Raw genomic sequence first — 20,468 nt, 5'->3', positions numbered from 1 at the left:
GCGGTGGAAATATTGGCTGCAACAACATCAAGAACCCGCCACACCAATATCATTGCCAGTAACTCCCGTGCTCGCTAATTATCATGGAAAGGAGCCGGCAGCAGTCTCGTCGTCAGCAACTTCGTCACGGCGAGAATGGACTGAAGTAAGATTGCTGCATCACAGCTTATTGTCTACTAGTTTTGTAACGGCGTTACTCAGCTTTGTGGTGTTTTGCGAGTGAATAATTACCATAGTTTAATCAAAACTGTTTACCCGTGATTCATCTAAAATCATTAACCAAGTAGGTTCCTGTCCTGTCCTATTGTTACAATAATCCGAGTACCGTTTATAAAAAGTGAAAATTGCAGAGCCAGTTAATTTTGCTTCTGAACTAAATGATTCATTTAGATTAAAGATTTGCATTCAGTAATTTCAGTCTCACTAACTTTAAATTTGGACTTTAATCTGAGGCGATCTAATTGTTGCAAATAGTAAATCAACTAATCAAATTAAAATGATTCCTGGCACTATGAACAAAAGCACTAACTAGAATTAATGAGTGAGTGCAAACATCAGTGATTATTATAATTTGTTGTTAGTAAAGTTCTGGTTCACATTTTGAGTTGCAGTCGTGCTAAAATATAATAATCTGCTTCCCTGTTCAGAAGTCAATAGAGTTTCTTTTAATTATTTTTTTGCAACTTTCCATAATTCATATGAAAACGGTAGACGTTATTGTGAGGTAGCGCCATTGTCACTAACAACAGTAAGTAACCATTAATCTAAGTGTTATCTTGTATGTTTTCAAAATTTCAGCTCTATTAGTTAATTATATTTCGAGTGCAAACTATTTTCTTTCTCGCTTTATTACGTAAATGTTTCAATTGCTTTTGGTAACGTGCGTGCAGCCCTCTGTTGCCGCGCGTGTTCGAGTAATTCTTGACATTGACTGTTCGGCTCATTACTTCACCTGCCGAACAAAAATTTTGCCCAATTGGGCTGGCGACCGTATTTCTTTTAGCTATAATTATTTCAGTAACGCTTAATATTCTGTTCCGATCCACGTGGTACCCCTTCTCGTTGGCACAGTACGTGAATGATAGCACAAACCTTTCGATCAACCATACTAAATTTTACAGTAATTAAGTAGGCGGAATAAGTTGTCCTAGAAGGCATCTTGTTGTTAACCTCCCCCTCATTTATCGACTTCATATTGAACCTTCGGAACGATAGCCTTTTCAAAATTTTATTCCAGTTGTTTAGGCACATGCTTACACGGTCATATATTTCTAACATTGTCGATAGAAGGGAAGGGGGACGTTACACTCTGCCCTTCAAACCCCTGTCCTCCGTTTTCAACTTTTGACCCAATCTATCTCCAGATGAGCGCGTATTAATGGTTAACCTTAACCAGACGTACGCAAACATCGCAGTACCCACATCCTGCGATGCCTCACTTTAGTGAACACTAACCCTTATGCAGAGATGGCAGTAGACTTTATGTGTTGGCTACCATGCCGGTGTGGGCGTGGAGGGGCTCCACCTCTTTATACAATTCAAGCTTAAACATGCGCACGCTTTGTTATTTGTGACTGAAACCATATTTGCGTTCTTTCGTGGTTAGTTAGCACGGACAGTATCGCTGGGCTTGAATCACAGGTCCCAGTCCAGTACAAAAATTTTCATCGTGTAATTTCAAGTTGAAACTTGCTTTATGAGAAGTCATTTATTGTAACGAATTTTAGTTTCCATGCGTTAAAGGCTGTGTCATCTCTAATAACGTGTTCTTTTGATATTTGCGTTATTATGGTTACGATATGTGATAAGATGTTTGTCTCTCTTTTTCTGTGTGTGAGCTTGACGTGCTGGGGCTCGATCGTGGAGTGTGGAAACTGCCTACCACACTTACATACTCAACGCACAGAATCGTTATACAAGCTATTTATAATTACAGTAGCTATAATCCTCTGTGACCTCAGTACTATGGTAAATACGAATGATACCATTTCTCGTTAATCAGCAGTAACGCAAATGAAGTAAATTTCCTACCACATATATTAAATGTTCAAAGCAGAGGCGCCTGTTTTATAATGGAAAGCCCCCACAGTGAGAGCACAAATCAGTTACGCAAAAGAAATCGTTCAAATTTATATTTTGATAAGGGTGGCTTCATCTGAACTGTTGTGGGACAAGAAAGGAACACAATCCTAAGCTTTTAAACTATTAGTCTATTTTCTCTAATTTGTATCACAATTGGATGAATGGCAATTAGTTGTTTTAACAAAAAGTGAAAATATATCACGTATTTATTACACTGACCATTGCTTATTTGAAGCTTACAGAAAGTTGTATTACTTCAGAATTAGTTTACCAAATTCAGTTCCACAATGGAATTCACGTTGATGTGCTCAAAAATACAGTACATGATTGCTTGAATGAAGTTCAATTCTACATCTACATCTGCATCTACATGATTACTCTGCAATTCACATTTAAGTGCTTGGCAGAGGGTTCATCGAACCACAATCGTATCTATCTCTCTACCATTCCATTCCCGAACAGCGCGCGGGAAAAACGAACACCTAAACCTTTCTGTTCGAGCTCTGATTTCTCTTATTTTATTTTGATGATCATTCCTACCTATGTAGGCTGGGCTCAACAAAGTATTTTCGCATCCGGAAGAGAAAGTTGGTGACTGAAATTTCGTAAATAGATCTCGCCGCGACGAAAAACGTCTTTGCTTTAATGACTTCCATCCCAACTCGCGTATCATATCTGCCACACTCTCTCCCCTATTACGTGATAATACAAAGCGAGCTGCCTTTTTTTGCACCCTTTTGATGTTCTCTGTCAATCCCACCTGGTAAGGATCCCACACCGCGCAGCAATGTTCTAACAGAGGACGAACGAGTGTAGTGTAAGCTGTCTCTTTAGTGGACTTGTTTCATCTTCTGAGTGTCCTGCCAATGTAACGCAACCTTTGGCTCGCCTTCCCCACAATATTATCTATGTGGTCTTTCCAACTGAAGTTGTTCGTAATTTTAACACCCAGGTACTTAGTTGAATTGACAGCCTTGAGAATTGTACTATTTTTCGAGTAATCGAATTCCAACGGATTTCTTTTGGAACTCATGTGGATCACTTCACACTTTTCGTTATTTAGCGTCAACTGCCACCTGCCACACCATACAGCAATCTTTTCTAAATCGCTTTGCAACTGATACTGGTCTTCGGATGACCTTACTAGACGGTAAATTACTGCATCGTCTGCGAACAACCTAAGAGAACTGCTCAGGTTGTCACCTAGGTCATTTATATAGATTAGGAACAGCAGAGGTCCCAGGACGCTTCCCTGGGGAACACCTGATATCACTTCAGTTTTACTCGATGATTTGCCGCCTATCACTACGAACTTCAGAAAACCTGTACTATTAATAACCGGGAGATACCTGAAACGATATGGAAGATAGCTACACCACTGTGATTGGCTTTACAAATCTGTGCCACCTGCAAACACTAGTTAGAAAACGGATCGAGGATCCAAATAAGTGAAATTACTGAAGAAGCAGCACAAACTGCGGAATAGAACTGTGAGCTGCTCAGAGCAAAGGCATCGCTAAAACTAAAAAGGCGACACCAACTCAAATGACTGCAAAACTGGGCCAGGCTGCGACCAGGCGCCTCTCCCTCAGTATGACTTCATGGCCACGCGTCTGGTCTTTCTTAAATTCCTCTCCGCTCCCTGAAACGCACGGCTTGCAAGGGAGGATGCACAACTTCCGCCACAATGACGAGCAAGAATTTCTCTCAACGCGCTGAAACTCAGAGAAACGTTGCCAAAACTTCTTCTCCATCACTTAATGTACACTGAAGCGCCAAAGAAACTGGTATAGGCTCGCGTATTCAAATACAGAGCGATGTAAACAGACAGAAGATGGTGCTGCGTTCGGCAACGCGTGTATAAGAGAAGTGACTGGCGCAGTTGTTAGATCAGTTACTGCTGCTACAATGGCAGGTTATCAACATTTAAGTGAGTTTAAACGTCGGAACGATGGGACACAGCACCTCCGAGGTAACGATGAAGTGGGGATTTTTCCCGTAAGACCATTTCACGAGTGTACCGTGAATATTAGGTACCTAGAAAAACATTAAATCTCCGACATCGTTGCGGCCGGAAAAATATCAAAAATGGTTCAAATGGCTCTGAGCACTATGGGACTCAACTGCTGAGGTCATAAGTCCCCTAGAACTTAGAACTACTTAAACCTAACTAACCTAAGGACAACACACACATGCATGCCCGAGGCAGGATTCGAACCTGCGACCGTAGCGGTCGCGCGGTTCCAGACTGTAGCACCAGAACCGCTCGGCCACCAGCGGCCGGCGGAAAAATATCATGCAAGAACTGGACCAACGACGATTGAAGACAAGCGTTCAACGTGACATAAGCGCAACCCTTCTGCAAACTGCTGCAGATTTCAGTGCTGGGCCATCAAAAATTGTCAGTGTGCGAACCATTCAACGAAACGTCATCGATATGGATTTTCGGAGCCGAACGCCTACTCGTGTGGCACACGAGTACCCTCGTGTACCCTTCATGACTGCACGTCACATAGCTTTACGCCTCGCCTAGACCCGTCAACACCGACACTGGACTGTTGATGACTGCAAATATGTTGCATGGTTGGACGAGTCTCGTTTCGTATTATATAGAGCGGATGGACATGTACGGGTATGGAGACAACTTCACGAATCCATGGAGCCTGCATGTCAGCAGGGGACAGTTCAAGCTGGTAGAGGCTCCGTAATGGTGAGGGGCATGTGCAGTTGGAGTGACATGGGGCCCCTAATACGTCTACATACGACTCTGACAGGTGACACGTACATAAGCGTGCTGTCTGATCACCTGTATCCATTCATGTGCACTGTGCATTCCGACTGCCTTGGGCAGTTCCACCAGGACAATGCGATAGGACAATCCGACACCCCACACGTCCACAGGTGCTACAGAGTGGCTCCAGGAGTTTAAACGCTTCCGGCGGCCACCATTCTCTCTAGACTTGAACATTATTGAGCATATATGTGATGCCTTGCAACGTGCTGTTCAGAAGAGATCTCCACCCCCTCGTACCCTTACGAATTTATGGACAGCCTTGCAGGATTTATGGTGTCAGTTTTCTTCCAGTACTGGTTCAGACATTAGTCGAGTCCATGCCACAATGTGTTGCGACACTTCTGCGTGCTCTTGGGGGCCCACACGATATTAGACAGGTGTACCAGTTTCTTTTGCTCTTCAGTATATGTACATTAACTTACCAAATGTTGGTACACTATATTTACTATGTCGCTACTCACTGCTTCAGACATTCACGCCGCAACACCTATACCGAAGACCCATCTGATTGGCTGACAACATCCAGAATGTAAGATTCATAGAAAACTTGCGGTGTCGCGCATTTGGATCAGCCTACAAGATGAGCAGTTTCTTCAAGCCAGTAATATTCTGGAGATCCGTGGTCGCTATACTGTAACTTCTAAGGCTCATGTTTCCCAGCGGACAATGGAACCCGACCAGTTTGTGGCCGAGCAGTTCTACGAACCAGAAGCCGTAAGGAGGGGGGGGGGGAGGGGGGGAGTTCTAAGCCGTCCCGTATTCAGAATGCCAAGAACACCCAGGTTTCTCGCGACTCATCCTTTCAGATCTCCCTCAGGAGATAGAAATTCAACATCTTACTCCAGAAGCTACTACCTATGTACTTCCCTGCAGCAAAGTTAACAAAATACATTTGCGAAATTTACTTATTATCGCAAAGCGATATGTAACTGTACTGTCACGGTGGGTTGCATACAAATCAGGCGGAACACAACTGAGGTCGTTCGGATACTTTTCAGTATGGTAGTTCGTAAAGGTACTCGATTTGTTTGTTGTCTACAAAATGTAGATGTGGGCAACGGAAGAACCATGAATTTCGTAACTGAGATTCAAGCTTCTAAGGATCTGAGAAATGACATTCTTGCTGCCACCATCGTAGTAGAAGACGATCTGCGTTATTAAGACAGCTTTTAGCTTCCTCACGTGTGTTTGCCAACTTTTTTTCATTACTGTCTTTAAATAACTTTCATTACTTTCCACGTCCCATAAGTTTGGTCACAAATGTATCACATTGGCTCTGAGCACTATGGGACTCAACTTCTGAGGTCATTAGTCCCCTAGAACTTAGAACTACTTAAACCTAACTAACCTAAGGACATCACACACATCCATGCCCGAGGCAGGGTTCGAACCAGGGACCGTAGCGGTCTCGCGGTTCCAGACTGCAGCGCCTAGAACCGCACGGCCACTTCGGCCGGCCAAATGTATCACATTTATGAAATACATAGTTCTCTCACAGTACTGTTGAACTACAGTAAAATATGAACATAACGATTTGATTTTTATTTCGGACTGCCTTAATGAATTAGTTGAGCCCTTCCACCAGAGCGTGGCAAACGTATGGGACCAAGAGGTATATCGATGAGAAATGCGCTCTGAAGAGGTACACCAAACATCTGTGAGAATGACCAGGAGCCAAAACCGAAAAGTTATCATCACTCTGGTTGTAAAATGGTGTACCGTCTTTGATAATGATATTGGTCTTCTAAATTTTCAACCAGTGGTTTAAGGACGTATCCAAGATCGTGTTTCAACATGTTGGAAGAGGAATGTACGCAGCATTAGTTCACGACCTACAGTTTCGGAAACAGGTAGTTTACTTAGAAAAGGACGCATTGACAAAGCCCAAGTCTGTCTTTTGCTGGCTAACTTTTTCCGTGTGAAATCCAAAATTTTGCAGTAGGTGGCTTTCGTCCAGCAGTACTGTGACGTGCGATAAACACTTCTGTCTCGGAAATCTATTTCCGCAAACATTGCCAGACAACAGTGGCCGGCTATTTTGCTGTATGTGAAGCTACAATTCGTGTAGCTGTCAACGATTCCGTCAATGTGCAATTTCTGTGCCCTGTACAAACGTGTCCTGTCTCTTTCGCCGACGTAGACGCATTCTTGCGTTAACCGATTTTATTTTCTCTCCGAAATGACTTCTAGCAGTAACTGGGTAGGGAAAGCAGAGTAAGGAGTAGCGGGGAGAAATAAGGCGGGAGCCGCTGGTTAATTGGTAATTATCCCACGGCACTTTCCCGCGCGGACCGTCTCGCCAAGCCGACTGAGGCCGGCTCGCACAATCCGTGAAAGCTGTCTCTTCGCCCAGCCGACGGTGCTTCACTTTGTTTTCCTCTGCCCTAATACTTTTATGCCCTGTGCGCAACGTTTGCGTGCTCGCGGATTTTAGGTGAACCGCACTTTGTGCTCGAGTGTCTGCTGCGTAGAACTTGATTTCATTCTCTACCTCAATATGAGTTGAGACAAATCATAGAGAACGACAAGAATAAAATGAGCAATACCTTTGCGACGAAACGTAGTTACTAGAAATTAAAAAGGACGGCAGAACGAACACGCACTAAATTACGTATAATATGTCAGCTCTTTCCGGACATATGTATTTTCAGCGGGGAAGCGTGATAAATAAGAGTAAGCCAACACGGCTCGATATTGCATACGAATTTTCAGCTTTCTTTACGTCAACATACATGTGTTTTACAACAAAATGGTTTGCTTTTGGATTAACATCCGTTGTCTGTCAGAACTGAAAATATTTCACCTCGCTCTTTTGTTTTGTAAAGTATTCTAGGCACCTGCGCTCTACAGACACCCGTCACATTTGTGTTTGCACCCAATTGTACACTCTACACATAACAATTCATTACTTTGTATATCACTTACGAACATAAATACAAGATTAACTATGTTTCATATCCAAAAATGCAAGTAGAAAGTAAGAAATGATTGCCATGAAGCAACAGTGCCACGTGAATTAAGCTTTATTCACATATTCGATTATTCGTAGATAGTAGACACAACTGTCTGAATTTTTGCCTGTGAACTTGTCATTTCAAATATGCATTACAGAAAGAAAAAATCCGAGCTTTCGGCAACGTCCACCATTGTTTTCGTCAGTTAAGCAAGTAACTAAAAACATGATGTACTGGTTTGCAATTACATCTGCATCTTCAAGTATACAGTACAGTACGTAAAAGCAGTGGAACGTAACTATTTTAGCGATTTACGATTTTCCACAGGCTTGGATGATTTATGTAATTCGAAGAACTTATATTAAGCTCTTTCTAAAATCACTTTGAGTCAGCAATCAGAGTAGAGAAGAGACCTAAATAGCACAGACACGACTACTGTGAAACAACCGTATTTAGCTGATGAAAGCTGAAGCAAGGCTGGGAGTGGAAACGTTAAAACCAACGAACGCTCCATTTATACTCCACACTGCCACTGGTCGGCTTGTAATATTCCTGGCTTTATATACATCATATTTGGCTACAAGAAGCCCTTCTTAGAGCAGTTCAGAAGGGAGCAGTGGCAAGATGACGTAATGTGGTATGAGGTACCAGAGAGAGATGATTTGTTCCGTGTGAGTATCGTGAGAAAGATCGCCTAAACTGTGGTCCTTCTCCGCGATTGGCTGCTGCGTTAGGAAGTTGCGCTCCAAAATGATAGTTTTCTGTTATTAATATTACAAAAACTAAACAGCGTATTTACTTGCATTTCAAATTCAAGCATCTCTCAACAGCGTTCTGTTATTCTGTTATTTCACAAGTACTGATAACCAGCAGAACAATAAACAACTGCTAAACGAAAAGGCAGACGAAGCATTTCGGTGATCTTCGGATCGTGCCTAACTTGGATGGCGGACGAAGTGGTTCGGCTATAAGATGAGAGCTGCTTCGGCAATCTCGGAGGACGGACATGCTGTCTGCCGCAGTCGCTGTCAGTTAAGACTTTATTAGAAATGTTTGGTTTGTAAATGTGAGAGCTGGCTGAGCAGTCTTGGAGAACAGACATGTTGTCTGCCACGGTCGACGTCAGTTAAAACTTAAGCAGTTTCTGGTTATTTGTACATGTAGTTGAGAACGGTGTGGTAGTAATTACGGAAATACGCGGTTAATTATTTTGTTGAAGAGTGGAAATGATTGGTGACTCTGAAGTGCAATGTAATTGTGCAGTTTCTCGTGTGCTGCTAACAAAAAGCGAGTGGTATCCGGTATAAACAAAGTAATTGGAAATTTAATGATGTCTAAAATATCAGTTCCTCGCTAAGAGCTTATTACAGCCTCAAAATAACGGATTCGCGACCTACGTGCAGTTTTCTGCGCAGGGGACAACAACTATAGAAGACTGCAGGTTGGTGAACATTAATTAGAACTTATGCATTCCACTCAGGGCGGTGGAAGCAAATAGGCAACTCGCGCGTTCTGCAGTCTTAGTACAAACGAGCTCAGTGGCGCGTCACTGACCTCTGTGGTAACACAGAAGAGATATGAAGGAGAGAAGTCGTTGAGAGAAGGGGTTTATCAGATTCACGTACATATCTCCCTCTCTCTCTTTTTCAACTAGCCCCAAGCTAGTGTGGCTGTTCTTTACCAATTTTTTTTCCTTTTTTCTTTGTGCTATCCTCTAGTTTAGCCCCACTGCACGAAAACAATGAATTGTATATTATTTGGGCTTCATAGGAAAAGCGAAAGTCGTGCCCCATAGCCCTCTCCATTTCAAAAGAAATCGAAAAATCGCATTAAAATCTCATTTAAGTTTCAGGTAGTAGATTATTAGAATGATGTACCTGAATAACCAATAACTTTCAAGTTAACTGTTAAATGAATTACATCAAATTAAATTATTCAATCCAGAACAATACTCTGTGGAATGTTAGTGAAGCAAACAAATAAAATTTTCTTTCATACATTATTATCCGTTGATATACTCTTTATTTTACACTGGAAACTTGCGGAAACAGAGAAGAGTGTTGTAACTTGTAACACTTTTCAGACTTAGCCTGTCCTATAACAGAAGTTCAATATATTTCTTACTACCTGAGTACCCAGTGTTACCCGGGTATGCGTTTATTCCAGTCTTCTATTAGTCCATCTTCTCCTTCCCCCTCTCTGCTCCACACCCTTTACTCTCCAAGTTATTACCCACTCTCCATTACGAAGTTAGTGGCTGTCACCCTCACAGTATGTGGTAGAAATCTATCGATTTGTTTAGGAGTGTCTTTTTATCTGTGGCTTTGCCCGCGTACGCAAAAGTCACATATATTTTACATATATTTAACATATCTCACTCATTTTTGTACGCATATCTCACCTGCATCTGTATCGAATTTCGCTCTTTAATTTCGTTTTCAGACGTCTCAATGTTTATGACGTCAAGTCTTCTGAACTATGTGTCGTACATTAATATACTTTTTGAAGGTATGTTCCGTGGTAAATGTGGATACTATCTGCAAAATATGCTGCAAATAGTGCTATTGACAAGGGATTTCAGATCGATTCCGTATTTCTGGATTTCCAGAGGGCTTTTGACACTGCACCACACAAGCGGCTCGTTGTGAAATTGGGTGCTTATGGAATATCGTCTCAGTTATGTGAATGGATTTGTGATTTCCTGTCAGAGAGGTCACAGTTTGTAGTAACTGACGGAAAGTCATCAAGTAAAACAGAAGTGATTTCTGGCGTTCCCCAAGGTAGTGTTATAGGCCCTTTGCTGTTCCTTATCTATATAAGCGATTTTAAGACAATCTGAGCAGCCGTCTTCGGTTCTTTGCAGATGACGCTGCCGTTTATCGACTAATAAAGTCATCAGAAGATCAAAACAAACTGCAAAACGATTTAGAAAAGATATCTGAATGGTGCGGAAAGTGGCAGTTGACCCCAAATAACGAAAAGTGTGAGGTCATCCACATGAGTTCTAAAAGGAACTCGTTAAACTTCGGTTACACGATAAATCAGTCAAATCAAAAAGTCGTAAATTCATCTAAATACCTAGATATTACAATTACGAACAACTTAAATTAGAAGGAACACACAGAAAATGTTGTGGGGAAGGCTAACCAAAGAGTGCGTTTTATTGGCAGGACACTTGGGATCCTTAACAGATAGGACTGACGGAGTGCATTGAAAAAGTTCAAAGAAAGGCAGCCCGTTTTGTATTATCGCGAAATATGGGAGAGAGTGTCACAGAAATGATACAGAATTTGGGCTGGAAATCATTAAAGGAAAGGCGTTTTCGTAGCGACGGAATCTTCTCACGAAATTCTAGTCACCAACTTTCTCCTCCGAATGCGAAAATTTTATGTTGACACCGACCTACATAGGGAGGAACAATCACCAGGATAAAATAAGGGAAATCAGAGCTCGTGCGGAAAGATATATGTGTTCATTCTTTCCGCGCGCTAGACGAGATTGGAATAATAGAGAATTCAGAAGGTGGTTCGATGAACCCTCTGCCAGGCACTTGAATGTGATTTGCAGAGTATCCATGTAGATGTAGATGTAGATGTAAAGAATTAATATACACTGACGAAAAATCATCGCAGTACCAAGAAGGAGTTGTGCGACATAGACGGAAGTTGCTAGGCGTGTTTCTACATCTGGAAGATGTCTTTTCAGATTTCACGCCAGTACCGTAAGAGTCGCGCTAGGGGCGCCATTATGAGGATGCGAATCGGGTTTCCCTTAAATAAACGCTGTAACGGTCGTGAGCGTTTGTTACCTTTAAGACTGGACGTGGTGAATTGATGTTAGTTAAGGCGACAAAGCCGCATTATAAACGCCTCACTGAGTTTGAGCGAGGTCGTGTAAGAGGGCTACTAGAAGCCGGCTGCCCCATCTGCGATACTGCAGAAAGGCTTGGCAGGAATGTAGCCGCTGTATATGACTGCTGGCAGCGGCGGTCACGAGAATGTACGGTCACAAGAAGACCAGCTCCGGACAGCCACATGGCACAAGAGAGAGGTAAGACCATCGTGTTCGGCGTATGACTGTGGCACATCGTACTGCATCTGCAGCAGCAATCTGACCAGCAGTTGGCACCACAGTGAAACGACGAACTGTTACAAATCGGTTACTTCAAGGATAGCTCCGAGCCAGACGACCAGTAGCGAGCACTCCATTGATCGCAAACCACCACCGTTTCTTACTTCAGAGCACAGAGTAGAGGTTTGTTGTATTTTTTGATAAAAGCTGGTTCTGCGTCGGTGCCAGTGATGTCTGTATCTTGGTTAGAAGGAGGCCAGTTGAGAGCCTGCAACCAACCTTGTAACGTGTAGTTATTTTGTGTAAAGTGTTGGTGTGTAAAGCTATTTTGTGATCACGCACAAGTGGATATCCTATCTTACTGTCTTCTCAATCCCATGGTGGTAAACAGATGTTCTACATAGCTATTAATTTTGTCCCTGTAATACCGCTAATGTTAGGGGAGGCGCGCGACTGCTACGGTCGCGGGTTCGAATCCTGCCTCGGGCATGGATGTGTGTGATGTCCTTAGGTTAGTTAGGTTTAAGTAGTTCTAAGTTCTAGGAGACTGATGACCACAGATGTTAAGTTCCATAGTGCTCAGAGCCATTTGAACCATTTTTTCTTAGGGGAGGATCATCTGAAATTAATTAGAAATTCTGCTGTGACATAACAAGAATGCACAAATTTATATAAATGAGAGTTTGGGATTTTTTCCTTAAATGACAACACAACCTCTCCCTTTTCCATTGTACATTTAATTTATCACTGCTTTCAGGGTTCAAGTGATACATAATAAGCAAGTTCAATACCTTTCAACTCTCAACAAAATAATTAACATTTATACATTGAATATGTGATTATTAAATCTTTATCTCTATATGTGAGAATGTTATAACTAGCAAAACAATTAAACCTTCATCAGTGAAATTTACATCAACTTTGTCATAGCTGTTCAATGGACTAAAGCCGTCGGCACACGGACCGTACATCAGAACGTTGAACGTGGAGCGTGCCGAGTTTCTGATGTCATAGCGTGGAACAGCAAGTTCGGGAGTCTTTCCGAACGTGCAAAGCAGTATTTGGCATGTCAGATATTCTGAGTGTGCGTCTGAGCGTTGACCAATGAGATGGCACAACGCCACCTACGTCACAAGCACTCCGTCTCTATTCAGTACAGGGTTGTGAGGCGCCATATTGGCATTCATTTCAAGCCTATATGTATATATGCCGTTTCTAAGCACCAGCAAATTGAGAATCACAGGAAAACTCGTTGTTAACTGTGTGATTCGTTACAATAAAATAATGAGAAACATCATATTCGTGGCAAAAGAATTATTGTAACTTGCGTATTATGAGAGTAGGCTATTTGAAGGCAGCGACACATTGAAGATCCACCCAAAACGTATTGTTCCTGGTAAAATTTGTTGTAATTAAATTTCAGTTAGTAACATATCTACGATTAAGGACTTCAGCAAGGGGTAACATAACCTGATTAATTGTAGAGGTTGTGGTGTTGGTTTAGCGTAATGCGTAGAGTCACTGACAGCTGAAGAGTTTTATAGCGAAGCAGTGGTTCGCGTCTTGACCCTTCCGTAATTTTTTTCCCAACATTCGTGTTTGTATTAGGTTCTGATGCTGTATTATTAGTTTAATATAAGCATATACTATAATATTTGATGTTATGTAAATGTAAGTTCACCTTTTTTTGAGCGGTGACTTTGTTGGATTGTCTTAATGTACAGGACAGCTTGTGTTACTTGTATGAAGATATTTTGCTCCTTTTTCCTTTACTCCTCGTAGTTCACATGTTGCAAAGATCCTGCTGCTGCGTAGGAAGAGTGGTCAAGTGAGACCTACCTTGAGGTTTTACTAAAATGTGAGAATGATGAAATAATGTTTATCTTATGCGGAGAAGTATTCCAAATTTGTAATGCACTGTTTGTAATGGAACTTTTATAAGCCTGTGTCCTTACTAATTGGACATGGTACTTTCCTTTTCGTGGACGATAGAGGAAATGTGCGTTTTTATAGAGCTAGCGTGGGAATTTTACGCGCGCTCGTTGAGTAAACTGTGTAATTACGAACTAGAAGCATCCTTCAACTGCCGCTGGAGTGCGTTGCGATCGCGTATCCCGCGTTGCGGCCCACGTACCGTATGCCCAAGTCGCATCGTTCCTGAGCGTTGAGCAGCACGTTGAACCTGGCACGCTCCACGTTAACGTTCGACAGCACGGTCCGTGTGCCGACGGCTTAAGTTGGTGGAGAATGAAATTTTATCTTTTAAGCTAATCAAATTCTTATCTACTCAATGCAGGGTATGTTAGTATTCAACTCCTGAAATTCTATATTCAAAGCATATGCGGGTTGGAGTGAGCAAACTCTCGACTCAACATTTAATGTCGCCTAATGTGTGTTGTTAAATTACCAATCAGGAACTGCGGCGGCGTTGTCTCTATGCTGGATCTGAAACGCTCATTCCCTACTCTGGCCTTGACTGATCACTCAGTCTCAACTTCCCTGCATTCCGTAGAACAAAAAAATGGTTCAAATGGCTCTGAGCACAATGGGACTTAACATCTGAGGTCATCAGTCCCCTACAACTTAGAACTACTTAAACCTAACTAACCTAAGGACCTCACACACATCCATGCCCGAGGCAGGATTCGAACCTGCGACCGTATCGGTCGCGTGGTTCCGGACTGAAGCGCTTAGAACCGCTCGGCTACACCAGCCGGCTCCGTAGAACGTTAAATTTTCCGTAGTCGATAATAATGGCTATTGCACACTCACTAAGGGATGGAACGACGTGAACAATGCTCTGTCCGCAAAAATTCCCGCAGGAATATGAAGTACCACTTTACATCTGTCGCCACTATACGTGAAGAGTACCGCCCTGACTTCGCAAACGTAAAGGTCTCAACGTCTTCGCCATTTTTCCACACATAGGTGTGGCCCGCTGCGTGACGAGAGAGCTCTGTTAATTTAGTTCTCAAAAATGCTTTTATGTGACGTGACTCACCCTACCGTGTCTCTTCTACGTCACACAGTATGGCTTTTTCTTAAATGACAACACAACCTCTCCCTTTTTCATTCTACATCTAATTTATCACTGCTATTTTTCTTGGTGGGTCGCCGCTAGCCTTGTTAATGCTGTCTAGCCACCTACCTACCCTCTGTCTCAGCTGTGTTTATTTAAAAGGTATTACATTGTTCTCGCCTTATTTCTTTCTGAGTTGCAGCTGGGCTTTATCTTGTTAATGTTAATTGGGGTTTCCCAATGCCATTTGTCACGTGCACAGTCCGCCTCGAAACTGCGTTCACTTTATCTCATTTACGCATGCCCCTCTCATTATAAGGGTAGATATTGTTTTGTTATTCAGTACATGAGATTATTACACCTGCTTCCTGTTAACAATATAGAGTTATTTTTTGGGGGGATTTTATTCTGTATCATAATTATGAAGCTCATGTAAGGTCCGAAAAATGCGGACAGGAGCATTCTCCTGGTTATCCCACGCACCCTGAATGGAAATTTGAACGTCAATCTGATGATTCAATCTGTTGTGTTGCACATTCATGAACAGCATTGCAGTGTGTGTTTTCCAACAGGCTAACGCTCGCCCACATACCGCTGTTGTAATCCAACATGCTCTAGAGAATGTCGACATGTTGCCTTTGGCCGCTCGATCGCCATAACCGTCTCTAATCGAGCCGTATGGGACATCATCTGACCGTAGCTCCAAAGTCACCTACAAACAGCATTAACCGACCCTGTACCGAGCGACCAGGTGAAACAGGCATGGAGCAAACTGGCATCCCGTACCTGTACAACAAAATTCCTGAACATTTTCGAGCTTGCATTCAACATTCCAGCGGTTACACCGGTTATAAATGTACCAGCATTTCACATTTGAAATGGCTTTTCTCTAACTTACATTAGCCTGTGATCTTGCAATATGAATCACTTAAATATGTTACCTAGACAAATGTATTCCCAAAATTTTTTTACTCTACATTAATTATTTTTTGGTGTTGCGATTCTTTTCCGTCAGTGAATATAAACGTCATGCATGATGCCGGAGGTTGCACGCATTCAGTTTTATGACGTCATATCTCCTGAACTATGTGTTGTGCAATGATATAATTTTACTGGTGCAGTCAATGGTCTATGTGAATGCTGTCTCAGAAATGTATAGCGAATACAATTGAAGGTAAATATGTAATAAATTTAAACTTCATCAGTTTCACTGCACGGACAGCGACAATGTATTAAGAGATTAACTTATATCCTTTCATCATTTTGTGGGAGTTGTCCGCAAGAAAAAGTTTATTAAGGTTTGAAATTAAGTGTAAGTTTTGTTGCCAGCACTAAGTACTCTCATTCTCAAATACAGGATGAATGCCGGCCGCTGTGGCCGAGCGGTTCTTGGAGCTTCAGTCCGGAACCGCGTGACTGCTACGGGCGCAGGTTCGAATCCTGCCTCGGACATGGATGTGTGTGATATCTTTACGTTAGTTAGATTTAAGTAGTTCTAAGTTCTAGGGAACTGATGACCTAAAATGTTAAGCCCCATAGTTCTCAGAGCCATTTGAACCATTTTGAACCAGGATGAATGTAGTCTGATTATTTGCACGTCGTCGGCTGCTCTACTTTTCACTCCCACCCCTTTGAAAGGTGGGTGGTTCTCACCTCCACAGCGATTCTTTCCAGACAGTAAGTAGTATGTGTACCAAGATTGGTTCAAAACGGTCCAGTTGCTTAGGAGGAGATGTGAGACATACATACAGTCTCGTACAAACATATACACGTACGTACGTTTTTATAATCTGTATGGATTCCGTTTTGAAATGATAGCTTTCGCTTTAAGTGTGCTGCAGTCTTTTTCTGAAATTACAATTATTACTCCGGAAAAGTAAGGTTTTATTTTTTATTATTTATTATTTTGAGCTTTTCCTCATTACAGAGGCTTATCTGCAATATAATAATTTACTCGGAAATTACTGTACAAAGAATAAATGTTATTAAACTATATTTTCAAAATATTCCTCCAGGTGTTTCGATCTTGTGCGTCCTCTTCCTCTGCGCCCATTCTCCTCATTGTGTGCTGCACATTCTGGAGCCAGGTGGTCACAGGCCGTCCTGTTCTTCTTCTCCCCACCAGTTCCCACTCCAGTATAAATTCTAGTATTCTGGCTTCCTCCATTCGTCGTACATGCCCGTACCACTGTAATTTCGTCCTATCCATTACGTCATATATTCTTTCCTTTATTTCCATTCTCCTTATTATTTCGGTGTTCTTTATCTTTTCTTTCCTGTAGATTCTTGCCGATTTTCTCCAGAAGTCCATCTCTAGAGCTTGTAATTTTTCAATTTGCTTCAGGTTAATTGTCCAGGTCTGCGTTCCATACAGAACCACACTCTCTAATATGGATTTGTATATTAATTTTTTCGTTCTGCTACATAAGACTGAGTTAAGCATCCCAATGACCTTCCGTCCTCTACTAATTCTTTTATTGATTTCTAACTCTGATTTTCCCTCGATTTCTAAAATGGATCCAAAATAACAGATTAGATTCTCTTTCCTTCAATGTATAGCTCATCTGAATCATTAGTCAAGTATTCCGTTTTTTTGGTAATTAATCTTCAAACCACAAGTTTTGTATGCTACTGCTAGTTGATTGCAAAGACACACTACTAGCCATTAAAATTGCTACACCACGAAGATGACGTGCTACAGACGCGAAATTTAACCGACAGGAAGAAGATGCTGTGATATTCAAATGCTTAGCTTTTCAGAGCATTCACACAACGTTGGCGCCGGTGGCGACACCTACAACGTGATGACATGAGGAAAGTTTCCAACCGATTTCTCATACACAAACAGCAGTTGACCGGCGTTGCCTGGTGAAACGTTGTTGTGATGCCTCGTGTAAGGAGGAAAAATGCGTACCATCACGTTTCCGACTTTGATAACGGTCGGATTGTAGCCTGTCGCGATTGCGGTTTATCGTATCGCGACATTGCTGCTCGCGTTGGTCGAGATCCAATGACTCTTAGCAGAATATGGAATCGGTGGGTTCAGGAGGGTAATACGGAACGCCGAGCTGGATCCCAACGGTCTCGTATCACTAGCAGTCGAGATGACAGGTATCTTATCCGCATGGCTATAACGGATCGTGCAGACACGTCTCGATCCCTCAGTCAACAGATAGGGACGTTTGCAAGACAACAACCATCTGCACGAACAGTTTGACGACGTTTGCAGCAGCATGGACTATCAGCTCGGAGACCACGGCTGCGGTTACCCTTGACGCTGCATCACAGGCAGGAGCACTCAACGACGAACATGGGTGCAAGAATGGCAAAATGTCATTTTTTCGGATGAATCCAGGTTCTGTTTACAGCATCATGATGGTCGCATCAGTGTTTGGCGACATCGCGGTGAACGCACATTGGAAGTGTGTATTAGCCATCACCATACTGACGTATCACCCGGTGTGATGGTATGGGGTTCCATTGGTTACACGTCTCGGTCACCTCTTGTTCGCATTGACGGCGCTTTGAACAGTGGACGTTAGATTTCAGATGTGTTACGACCCGTGGATCTACCTTTCATTCAATCACTGCGAAACCCTACATTTCAGGAGGATAATGCACGACCGCATGTTGCAGGTCTTGTCCGGGCGTTTATGGATACAGAAAATGTTCGACTGCTGCCCTGGCCAGCACATTCTCTAGATCTCTCACCAATTGAAAACGTCTGGTCAATGGTGGCCGAGCAACTGGCTCGTCACAATAAGCCAGTCCCTACTCTTGATGAACTGTGGTATCGTGTTGAAGCTGCATGGACAGCTGTACCTGTACACGCCATCCAAGCTCTGTTTGGCTCAATGCCCAGGCGTATCAAAGCTGTTATTACGGCCAGAGGTGGTCGTTCTGGTTACTGATTTCTCAGGATCTATGCGCCCAAATTGCGTGAAAATGTAATCACATGTCAGTTCCTATGTAATCACATGTCAGTTCCAGTATAATATATTTGTCCAATGAATATCTGTTTATCATCTGCATTTCTTCTTGGTGTAGCAATTTTAATGGCCAGTAGTGTAGTTAGTATCCTCCCCATCTTGTGCTACGACTACTTGATCATCTCTTATTTCTAATCCCATACTATTACATTTATGAGACCATGTTCTAAGGCTAGTATCTATATAGATTTTAATTAATGATGGTGACATGGGACAGCCCTGTAAAAGGCCTTTACTTGTTCTAAAATTCTGTGAAAGTTTATTACCAACTTTCACTTGGCAAATGTTATCTTTATAAATCTGTTGTATTATTTTAATCAAGGAAGGGTTTATGTGAAGATTGTTGAAGAAGCCAAGGCTCACCAAGGGCTGTAGAGCTACTGAAGAAGGGTTTATGTTTGCCATATGTAGTGCTCTCCAAATTAATTTTCTTGCAACATTATCATACGCTTTTTCTAGATCTATGAAAATTAATCCTATATTTTTTGATTTTTCGCTATGTTTCTCTAAATCTGTCATAATGTGAAAATATGGTCTACACATGATCTCCCACCCGTGAATCTACATTGTTCTTCTAAGTTTCTAAAATTTTTGTTCAGTTTGCTTTTAATTGCTTTCGCAAAAATTCTCATTAATGTGTTCGTAACACAAATTCGTCGATAGTTTGATCAAATTTTGCGATCCCCTTTCTTAAATATGGTATTAATGTAACCAAGCTTCATCTCGTTGGGTACTGAATCTCCATGTATCATTTTGTTGAGGAGCTGTGTTATCAGTTTCACAATTTTGTCATCATCATATTTCAGACACTCCAGATTGTTATTGCCTTGTCCCAGTGGTTTACCATTCTTTCCTGTTCTCAACGCCTGAAGTACTTCACTTTCTAAAATCTGGATCTCATCATCTTCATGTCCTTTTTCTTCCGCTGTTCCTTCTTTGGAAATACTCTTCCGATTCCTTTTGTGTTATCCGTTGGAGATTGGTTTTGCTTTTTGTATCCTGTTGAAGCCCTTTTAATACTGACCATGCTTCTTTTGCTCTCCCAAATCCTAGTTTTTTTTCCCTTGCTTCATTTTTTGCCATCCTTATTTTTTTCATCACTTCATTCTTCTTTCCCTTGTATATTGATCTTGTTTCTTCTGACATATCATTCAACCACTGAAGGAACGCATTTCGTTTTTCTGTAACGAGGACCTCTATTTCCTCTGACCACCACTCTGCTGCACGGTTGTGCTTGCTATCTTTTTTACCCAACACCTCTGTTGCTATGACTGTCACATAAGTTTTTATATAGTCATATATTTCCTCTTTCATTTTTCCAAATGTGAAAAGCTGTTCCACGGCGCAACATGCTGATGTACCTAGGAAAATATATTCCATTCAAATTTAAAAGTGTTGCAATCGAGAAAATTTCCTCGAAGCTGTTTTTAATGTGTGTTTCATTATTAATGTACTACACACTAATAGTCTGCAAGTGAAATCTGTATTATCAAAAACCAGTTACAAGTTACAAACATTTTGAAACGGAAGCTACTAGCAACTAACACAAATTTCCGATT

Source organism: Schistocerca piceifrons, chromosome X, assembly GCF_021461385.2.
Source record: "Schistocerca piceifrons isolate TAMUIC-IGC-003096 chromosome X, iqSchPice1.1, whole genome shotgun sequence".
Taxonomy (NCBI): domain Eukaryota; kingdom Metazoa; phylum Arthropoda; class Insecta; order Orthoptera; family Acrididae; genus Schistocerca; species Schistocerca piceifrons.
This window is presented reverse-complemented; position numbering follows the sequence as displayed.